This window comes from Balaenoptera acutorostrata, chromosome 11, assembly GCF_949987535.1.
Source record: "Balaenoptera acutorostrata chromosome 11, mBalAcu1.1, whole genome shotgun sequence".
NCBI classification, from domain to species: domain Eukaryota; kingdom Metazoa; phylum Chordata; class Mammalia; order Artiodactyla; family Balaenopteridae; genus Balaenoptera; species Balaenoptera acutorostrata.
In genome coordinates, this window is record NC_080074.1 from 50,796,000 (window position 1) to 50,807,043 (window position 11,044).

The following is an 11,044-nucleotide window of genomic DNA, read 5'->3' on the forward strand; positions in this document are numbered from 1 at the left end:
GTCATCAAACCACAAGAGAAGAGAACAAAAGAGGAAGGGAAGAAAAAAGACCTACAAAAACAAACCCAAAACAATTAGGAAAATGGCAATAGGAACATACATTTTGATAATTACCTTAAATGTAAATGGGTTAAATGCTCCAACCAAAAGACACAGACTGGCTGAATGGATACAAAAACAAGACCCCCATATACACTGTCTACAAGAGACCCACTTCAGTCCTAGCAACACATACAGACTGAAGGCGAGGGGATGGAGGAAGGTATTCCATGAGAGTGGAAATCAAAAGAAAGCTGGAGTAGCAGTATTCATATCAGACAAAATAGACTTTAAAATAAAGACTGTTGTGAGAGACAAAGAAGGACACTACATAATGATCAAGGGATCAATCCAAGAAGAAGATATAACAACTGTAAATATATATGCACCCAACATAGGAGCACCTTAATATATAAGGCAAATATTAACAGCCATAAAAGGAGAAATTGACAGTAATACAATAATAGTGGGGACTTTAACACCCCACTTTTATCAATGAACAGATCATTCAGACAGAAAATCAATAAGGAAACACAGGCCTTAAATGACATTAGACCAGAGGGACTGAATTGATATTTATAGAGCATTCCATCTGAAAGCAGCAGAATACACATTCTCTCAAGTGCACATGGAACATTCTCCAGCATTGACCACATGCTGGGCCACAAAGTGAGCCTTGGTAAACTTAAGAAAATTGAAATCATATCAAGCATCTTTTCCAACCACAATGCTATGAGATTAGAAATTAACTACAAGAAAAAAACTAACAAACATGTAAAAAACACAAACACGTGGAGGCTAAACAATATGCTACTGAACAACCAATGGATCACTGAAGAAATCAAAGAGGAAATCAAAAAATACCTAGAAACAAATAAGAATGAAAGCACAACAATCCAAAACCTATGGCATGCAGCAGAAGCGGTTCTAAGAGGGAAGTTTATAGCAATAAAATCTTACCTCAGGAAACAAGAAAAATCTCAAAATACCTAACCTTACACCTAAAGCAACTAGAGAAAGAAGAACAAACAAAATCTAAAGTTAGTAGAAGGAAAGAAATCATAAAGATCAGAGCAGAAATAAATGAAATAGAGACAGAAAACAATAGCAAAGATCAATAGAACTAAAACTGGTTCTTTGAAAACATAAACAAAATTGATAAAACTTTAGACAGACTCATCAAGAAAAAAAGGGAGAGAACTCAAATCAATAAAATTAGAAATGGAAAAGGAGAAGTTATAACTGACACCACAGAAATACAAAGGATCATAAGAGACTACTACAAGCAACTGTATGACAATAAAATGGACAACATGGAAGATGTGGACAAATTCTTAGAAAGGTACAATCTCCCAAGACTGACCCAGGAAGAAATAGAAAATATGAACAGACCAATTACAAACACTGAAATTGAAACTGTGATTAAAATAATCCCAACAAACAAAAGTCCAGGACCTGATGGGTTCACAGGCAAATTCTATCAAACATTTAGAGAAGAGGTAACACCTATCCTTGTGAAACTGTTCCAAAAAATTGCAGAGGAAGGAAAACTCCCAAACTCATTCTATAAGGCCACCACCACCCCGATACCAAAACCAGACAAATATACAACAAAAAAAGAAAATTACAGGCCAATATCACTAATGAACATAGACACAAAAATCCTCAACAAAATACTAGCAATCCAAATCCAACAGTACATTAAAAGGATCATACACCATGATCAAGTGGGATTTATCGCAGAGATGCAAAGATTTTTCAATATTCGCAAATTAATCAGTGTGATACACCGCATCGACAAATTGAAAAATAAAAACCATATGATCATCTCAATAGATGCAGAAAAAGCTTTTGACAAAATTCAGCACCCATTTATGATAAAAACTCTCCAGCAAGTGGGCATAGAGGGAACATACCTCAACATAATAAAGGCCATATATGAAAAACCTACAGCTAAAGTCGTACTCAATGGTGAAAAGATGAAAGTATTTCCTCTAAGGTCAGGAACAAGACAAGGATGCCCACTCTCGCCACTTTTATTCAACATGGTTTTGGAAGTCCTAGCTATGGCAATCAGAGAAGAAAAAGAAATAAAAGGAATCCAAATTGGAAAAGAAGAAGTTAAATTGTCACTGTTTGCAGATGACATGATACTATACATAGAAAATTCTAAAGATGCTACCAGAAAACTACTAGGGCTCATCAATGAATTTGGTAAAGTTGCAGGTTACATAATTAATACACAGAAATCTGTTGCATTTCTATACACTAACAACGAACAATCAGAAAGAGAAATTAAAGAAACAATCCCATTTACCATAGCATCAAAAAGAATAAAATACCTAGGAATAAACCTGCATAAGGAGACAAAAGACCTGTATGCAGAAAACTCTAAGACACTGATGAAAGAAATCAAAGACAACCCAAACAAATGGAAAGATATACCATGTTCTTGGACTGGAAGAATCAATATTGTCAAAATGACTATACTACCCAAGGCAATCTACAGATTCAGTACAATCCCTATCAAATTAACAAGGGCATTTTTCACAGAATTAGAACAAAAAATCTTAAAATTGGTATGGAGACACAAAAGACCCCAAATAGCCAAAGCAATCTTGAGAAAGAAAAACAGAGCTGGAGGAGTCAGGCTCCCTGGCTACAGACTCTATTACAAAGCTATAGTCATCAGAACAGTATGGTACTGGCACAAAAATAGAAATATAGAGCAATGGAACAGGATAGGAAGCCCAGAAATAAACTCACACACCTATGGTCAATTAATCTACAACAAAGGAGCCAAAAATATACAATGGTGGGGTGGATATACAGTCTCTTCAATAAATGGTACTGGGAAAACTGGACAGCTACTTGTAAAAAAATGAAATTAAAACATTCTTTAACACCATACAAAAAAACAGGCTCAAAATAGATTAAAGACCTAAATGTGAGACTGGACACTATAAAACTCTTAGAGGAAAACATAGGCAGAACACTGTCTGACATAAGTCGCAGCAATATCTTTTTCGATCTGTCTCCCAGAGTAATGGAAATAAAAACAAAAATAAATGGGACCTCATTAAACTCAAAAGCTTTTGTACAGAAAAGGAAACCATAAACAAAATGAAAAGACAACCCACAGATTGGGAGAAAATATTTGCAAATAATGTGACCGACAAGGGATTAGTATCCAAAATTTGCTAACAGCCCACGTGGCTTAATAGCATCAAAATAAACAACCCAATCAAAAATTAGGCAGAAGACCTAAATAGATATTTCTCCAAAGAAGTCATACAGATGGCCAAGAGACACATGAAAAGATGTTAAACATCACTAATTATTAGAGAAATGCAAATCAAAACTACAATGAGATATCACTTCACACCAGTCAAAATGGCTATCATCAAAAAATCCACAAGCAATAAATGCTGGAGAGGGTGTGGAGAGAAGGGAACCCTCATGCATTGTTGGTGGGAATGTAAATTGGTACAGCCTCTATGGAAAACAGTATGGAGGTTCCTTAAAAAACTAAAAATAGAGCTACGATATGATCCTGCAATCCCACTCCTGGGCATAAATCTGGAGAAAAATATGGTCTGAAAGGATACATGCACCCCAGTGTTCATTGCAGCACTATTTACGATAGCCAAGACATGGAAACCACCTAAATGTCCACCAACAAAGGAATGGAGAAGGAAGATGTGGTACATATATACAATGGAATATTACTCAGCCATTAAAAAGAATGAAATAATGCCATTTGCAGCAACATGGATGGACCTAGAGATTGTCATACTGAGTGAAGTAAGTCAGACAGAGAAAGAGAAATATTGTATGATATCACTTATATGTGGAATCTAAAAGAAATGATACAAATGAACTTATTTACAAAACAGAAACAGACTCACAGACTTAGAGAATGAACTTATGGTTACCAGGGGGGAGGGTGGGCGGGAAGGGATAGTCAGGGAGTTTGGGATTGACATGTACACACTGCTATATTTTAAATGGATAACCAACAGGACCTACTGTATTGCACAGGGAACTCTGCTCAATATTATGTAACGACCTAAATGGGAAAAGAATTTGAAAAAGAATAGATACATGTATATGAGAAAAAATAAAATAAAATAGAAATTTTAAATTAAAAAAAAAAAAGAATAAACCTTTAATTGAAGCAGGTTACAACTCCTCAGCTTTCCCAGGCCTCCCTGGAGAACTCCTGACTCTCTCTGAAGTCCAGCAACGAATGGGCCACCTGGACCCATGTGACCAGTCTCCCCAAACATGTGGTCACGCAGCACTGTGCCAGGCGGACAGTTGACACTTGGGTATTGTACGGGTCTGAATTTTTCAGTCATGGCCTCAGCATGGCTGTAGAACTTGCCCTTTTCTCCAAACTCAAACTTACTAAAAACCTTTAGTAAGGCTTTTTTATTTTTTCTCCTGAAGTCATCTTTGTTATAAAGGGAGTTCTGTTTTGTTTCCAGGCTAGCAATTAATCAATCACTTCATATTTTAAATTTCTCGCTGATTCTATGAAGGCGCCATTATTTTGTCCAAGGAAAAACAATATTCAGGCAGATCCCTTAACTTCTGAAGACCATGTAACAGAGAGCAACTCCATCTTCTAAATAAGGTGCTTTGGTATCAATGTCAGAAAGAATACTGGGCTGGTTAGAATAAGGACTTGATATATAGTTTCCAATATTACTTATGATCTCAATATTCTAGATTAGGAAGTATCCACTTACTCCTTTGACAAATTTTGATGATCTGCAGAGACATGACATATATAAAGATCAGAAGGTGTATATGTATCGTATTTTTAAATGTCAGTTTCTGTCTATTCATCACTAACACTTGGTTCAAATATACCTTCTTTCAGAAAAGTTTTTTTTAAGTCCCCAACTAATTATTTTACTTTGTATTCTCTTAATATTACACTTTTGCCATATTATATAATTATTGAGTAATATTTTATTTTTTTAAATTAATTAATTTATTTATTTATATTTATTTTTTGGCTGTGTTGGGTCTTCGTTTCTGTGCGAGGGCTTTCTCCATTTGCGGCGAGCGGGGGCCACTCTTCATCGCGGTGCGCGGGCTTTTCACTGTCTCGGCCTCTCTTGTTGCGGGGCACAGGCTCCAGACGCGCAGGCTCAGTAGTTGTGACTCACGGGCTCAGTCACTCCGTGGCATGTGGGATCTTCCCAAACCAGGGCTCGAACCCGTGTCCCCTGCATTGGCAGTCAGATTCTTAACCACTGCGCCACCAGGGAAGCCCTGAGTAATATTTTAATATCAACCTATATATTTTTTCATTTCCTCTCATCCCCACCACTGCTCCCAGTCTCACATGCCAACACTCAAGCAGCAGCTGGAGTTTTCTGTATGTACTGCCCTTAGTCATAAAAACCATGCCTTCCAATTATAAAGGCCAGGAAATTGAGGAAGAATGGCTTTGTGTTTTGGTTTTCTGGAGGAGGGGAGTTGATTTTTTGGTCTTTTTTTTTTTTTTTTTTAGTTCTAAGAAACTGAGCCTTAAATATCACAAGCTGAATCCTGGCAGACCTAGGGCACAGACTTTACAGTAAACCCTACAGTGTGATGATAGGAGTTGCTATCTTACTCCCCAAATAAAATAAGAGTTTGACTAGAGAGTAGAAAAGGGAGAATCAGAGAGGCTGAGACAGCATAAATAAGCTGGAAGATCCCTGAGAACGGGTCTGGCCCTCGAGGTCACAGATCTGGGAGTCCTGGGAGCACAGGGGCAGCTGGATTATAGAACCTGCAATAGTGACCCCAGGAAAGCTGGAGGGGATCCCAGAGTAGAAGGAACAGTGCCCAGCTTCTCTGAGTATTGTCCAGAAATGTACCAATCTTATGGAGACATTCACATTTAATCTGCAGCAATAAATAGAGAAGATGTGTAGGCTGTTGGCCTGAGGGAAGTACCACCAAGTCTCATTCTCTGCATTCCCAAGCTTCCCGACAAGTGTGCAGAGTAGCTGAGAACCAGCCAGCAGCTCCTGAGAGCCTGTGCAGAGTGAAGGGAGCGGTTGTGATGACCCGTTGCCTCAGCGGGATCACTGTTAAGGGAAGGAATGGCTGTTAAGAGCTGAAGTCCAAGGGTCAGGCAGAGAGTGCCACACTTCTATGAGGCCACAGAAGGGACTGACTTCCAATGCCGGCAGGATGTATGATCCCTGCCATAATCTGTTCAGTCTGCTATAACAAAGTGCCATAGACTAGGCAGCTTATAAACAACAGAAATTTATTTCTCACAGTTCTGGAGGTTGGGAAGTCCAAGATCAAGGCTCCAGCAGATTTGGTGTCTGGTGAGGACTCACTTCCTGATGGATGGCTGTCTTCTCACTATGTCCTCACGTGGCAGAATGGGTGAGAGAGCTTTCTGGGGTCTCTTTTATAAGGAGACTAATCCCATTCATGAGGGCTCCATCCTCATGACCTAATCGCTTCCCAAAGACCCCACCTCCTAACACCATGCATTGGAGATTAGGTTTCAACATATGATTTTTGTGGAGACACAAACACTCAATATATTGCAGGCCCCTAGGTATGTGGGCCCCCTGAGCTACCTCTGAGGAAATGGGTAGAGAATTCTGAAAGAGACGGAGACTTAAACCTGAACAGACTAAGTTACTTTGAATTGGAAGGACTGAGTTTACCATTACCCAGTGGACATGAAGGCTTATAAGCTGCATTAATTTTTTGTTTGTTTTGTTTTGTTTTTTGTTGCTTTCGGCCATGCTGCGGGGCATGTGGGATCTTAGTTCCCCAACCAGGGATCGAACCCATGCCCCCTGCAGTGGAAACACGGAGTCCTGACCACTGGACCACCAGGGAAGTCCCTAAGCTACATTAATTTTAATGAAAGAAACTTATACTTTTTCAAGAATATATTTTAAAGTATATTTATAATTTTCCAAGTCCTTACTCTATAAAAATGAAAACCTAATGCATTATCATTTATTCATTCAAATAAAAATCGAATGTTTGTTCCAAGCGCTACGCTGAAAGCTGGAGATACAAAGATAAATAAGCTGTCTTTAAGAAAGTTATGGTTTAGTGCAGGAGACCCTATAGTCACATGTGATAAGTACTGTTGGAAAGATATATGTATTTGTTTTCTGAGGCTGCTGTAACAAATTACCATAAACTTTGTGACTTAAAGCTGCAGGAATTTATTCTCTCACAGCTCTGGAGACCAGAAGTCCAAAATCAAAATTGCAGTAAAAACAATATGTGTTAAATTAAGAAATCCATGGAGCACTCACATGTAATTCACATATAATATATAAATCTGTCCAAAATACACTTCCATAATCTGCCAATGAAAACAGAGTGACTTTTACATATGCTATATAACAACAGTCATACCTCAGAGCTATTGCAGGTTCAGTTCCAGACCACTGCAATAAAGTGAATATCGCAGTAAAGGGAGTCATACAAATTTTTTTTATTTCCCTGTGAATATAAAAGTTATATTTACACTATACTGTAGCCTCTTAAGTGTGCAATAGCATTACATTTTAAAAAAACAATGTACATACCTTAATTCAAAAATAGTTTATTGCTGAAAAATGCTAACCATCATCTGAGCCTTCAGTAAGTCATAATCTTTTTGCAATAGTAACATCGAAGACTACTGATCAGAGATCACCCTGACAAATATATTAATAATGAAATCACCAAAATGTGACACAGAGACATAAAGTGAGCAAATGCTGTGGGAAAAATGGTGATGACACAGAGCTGCCACAAACCTTCAACTTGTAAAATATGCAATATCTGCAAAGCACAATAAAGTGAAGCACAATAGACGAGCTTTGCCTGTTTACGTAATTAAAATAGCTGAACTAGAAAACCGTTGTGATGAAGCTGGTGTTGAATAAAAACAATATTTCAGCATGGCACTGTTTTCTCTGTTTGCTGCCTGTTATCAGTTGAATTTTTTAAACGCTCTTCTCTTTAAATAAGTCACTTTTTAAATCAACTTGAGCAGCCGACAGTGGTATTAGATGTTTTTGTAAACAAATTCTCTACATTTTGGTTGCATTTTACTCTAAAATATTAGAATCAAGGCATTTGACAAATGGAGGGCCAAAAAAACTTCAGCTTGTGAAACGCTTTAGGGAATTAAAGTTTTTTAAAACAAACTCTATAAACAGAGAAGCAATGAAATTTGTCCCTACAAAAGCAAGGAAGTTAACAAATGTAGCAATAAAAATTTAAACGGTATACAGGATTTAATATTAAAAGTCCATAATTGCAATTTGGAAAATCTCAACTTGGGGAAGATTTTTAATGGAGTCCCTACTTTTAATTGGATAAACTGGCATTCTGTTTCAGAATAGAATGAAATAGAGTTGAGAAGCCGACACTTTTGCATCATTTAAATTTAGTAAAACGTTTCAAATAAAGACAACCTTTTGGACAAGTTTTGTCTTACAAAAATTCATGTAAAAAAAAATACTCTAGGGGCTTCCCTGGTGGCGCAGTGGTTGAGAATCTGCCTGCCAATGCAGGGGACACGGGTTCGAGCCCTGGTCCCGGAAGATCCCACATGCCGTGGAGCAGCTGGGCCCGTGAGCCACAGTTACTGAGCCTGCGCGTCTGGAGCCTGTGCTCCGCAACAAGAGAGGCCACGATAATGAGAGGCCCGCGCACTGCGATGAAGAGTGTCCCCCACTTGCCGCGGCTGGAGAAAGCCCTCGCACAGGAACTAAGACCCAACACAGCCATAAATAAATAAATAAATAAATAAATAAAATTTAAAAAAAAAATACCCTAGGGGCTTCCCTGGTGGTGCAGTGGTTGAGAATCTGCCTGCCAATGCAGGGGACACGGGTTCGAGCCCTGGTTTGGGAAGATCCCACATGCCGCAGAGCAACTGGGCCCGTGAGCCACAACTACTGAGCCTGCGCGTCTGGAGCCTGTGCTCCGCGACAAGAGAGGCCGCGACAGTGAGAGGCCCGCGCACCGCAATGAGGAGTGGCCCCCGCTTGCCACAACTAGAGAAAGCCCTTGTACAGAAACGAAGACCCAACACAGCCATAAATTAAATAAATAAATAAGTAAATAAATAAATAAATAAAATGTTTAAAGAAATGTTATTTGGTTCAACACAAATAAAACTTCCTTAATAAAAAAAAAATACTCTAGATTGAAGCAAAAATACCTGGGCCAAAATTTTTACTCATTTTAATATATAAAAAAAAGAGAATTAAGAACATCCTCCCTTCAGCAGAATTTGCTCTGATCTTACTACATACTTCAACTCTGCAGAGAATAAATATATTCTCATTAAAAATAGGGTCTTCAGAGAAAAGTCAATTAAAGGTGTCAAAAATCTCCAATTTACACATCAGAAAATCCAATTTTGAAAATAATAAGCAATTTTATTAAAAAATTTAGGACCATATTGGGAAAAATGCATTATTTATTCAAAGAAAAAGGAGGAGCAAGAGGGGAGGAGAAACAAAATGTCATAGAGTTAAGGACGGAGCCAACTAAGAAACTACAGTGGGCTCTCAATATCCAAGAGTTGTGCATCTGTGGATTCAACCAACTGAAATTTCAAAATTTGGAGCCAATGGTTCATTGAATCTACAGATGCAAAACCCATGGATACAGAGGACAGCCAGTACTATCACCATTCATCGGACTTGACTATCCCTGGATTTTGGTATCCACGGGGCCTCCTGGAACCAATCCCCCCGTGGATACCGAGGGAACAACTGTAATTAAAGTATAGTAATATGGTTCAAGAATAATTATCATGCTCATATTTTTTTAACATTCAGATAATCAATATATCTGCTTTAATATTTTTAGAGAGACTTTTAAAGTTTATTTTATTGAAGTATAGTTATTTACAATGTTGTGTTAATTTCTGCTGTACAGCAAAGTGATTCAGTTCTAAATATATATATACATTCTTTTTATATTCTTTTCCATTATGGTTTCTCATAAGATACTGAATATAGTTCCCTGTGCTATACAGTAGAGCCTTGTTGTTTATCCATTAGGGAGACTTTTAAAAACAATTTTTAATGGAATTGTTTTGTTTTTTTTTTAATAAATTTATTTATTTATTTATTTATTTATTTTTGGCTGTGTTGGGTCTTCGTTTCTGTGCAAGGGCTTTCTCTAGTTGCGGCGAGCGGGGGCCACTCTTCATCGCGGTGCGCGGGCCTCTCACTGTCGCGGCCTCTCTTGTTGGGAGCACAGGCTCCAGACGCGCAGGCTCAGTAGTTGTGGCTCACGGGCCCAGTTGCTCCGCGGCATGTGGGATCTTCCCAGACCAGGGCTCGAACCCGTGTCCCCTGCATTGACAGGCAGATTCTCAACCACTGCGCCACCAGGGAAGCCCAATGGAATTGTTTTATGTCCAACAATAACATAAAAACCTGTTTGTTCATTAATAAGTATATATTTAAAATTCATATGATTTTAGTTATTTTTAACAAGTCTTACCTCAAAAATAGTTTGGTTGATAAACTAGATTCTCATCTAAGTTCAGCCAAAGTGCAGACTGTGTGGCAACATACGAGGGTGGAACAGGGGCCTTTCAGGCCACCCTGAGGGGCACTGATTCCATCCACGGGGTTCAGAGGATGGGACAGCGTGTACGAGGAGAGAGGTGGGTGTAGCCCGGCAGCCCGGCTGTCGGGTTCCCACCCCCACTCCACCCAGAGCAGCTCAGCTTATATCTGTCTTACCTATTGGATTTCCATGTAAGCTCTAATTTGAAGGAATGGTTCTCTGGCTAAAAATAAGCTTGAAAACACTGCCGTGGGCAATGGAGTGTCAGGGATGAATTTTAAGCAGTCGAGTAACACGATCAGGTTTACGTGTTTAAAAGTCACTCTGGCAACAAGAGGGAGGATGGACACTTACGAAAAGTCAACACTGGGATTTATGCTAAATCCACATTTCCCAGGGTGTATTTTTCATAAGTGTCCATTCTCCCTCTTAC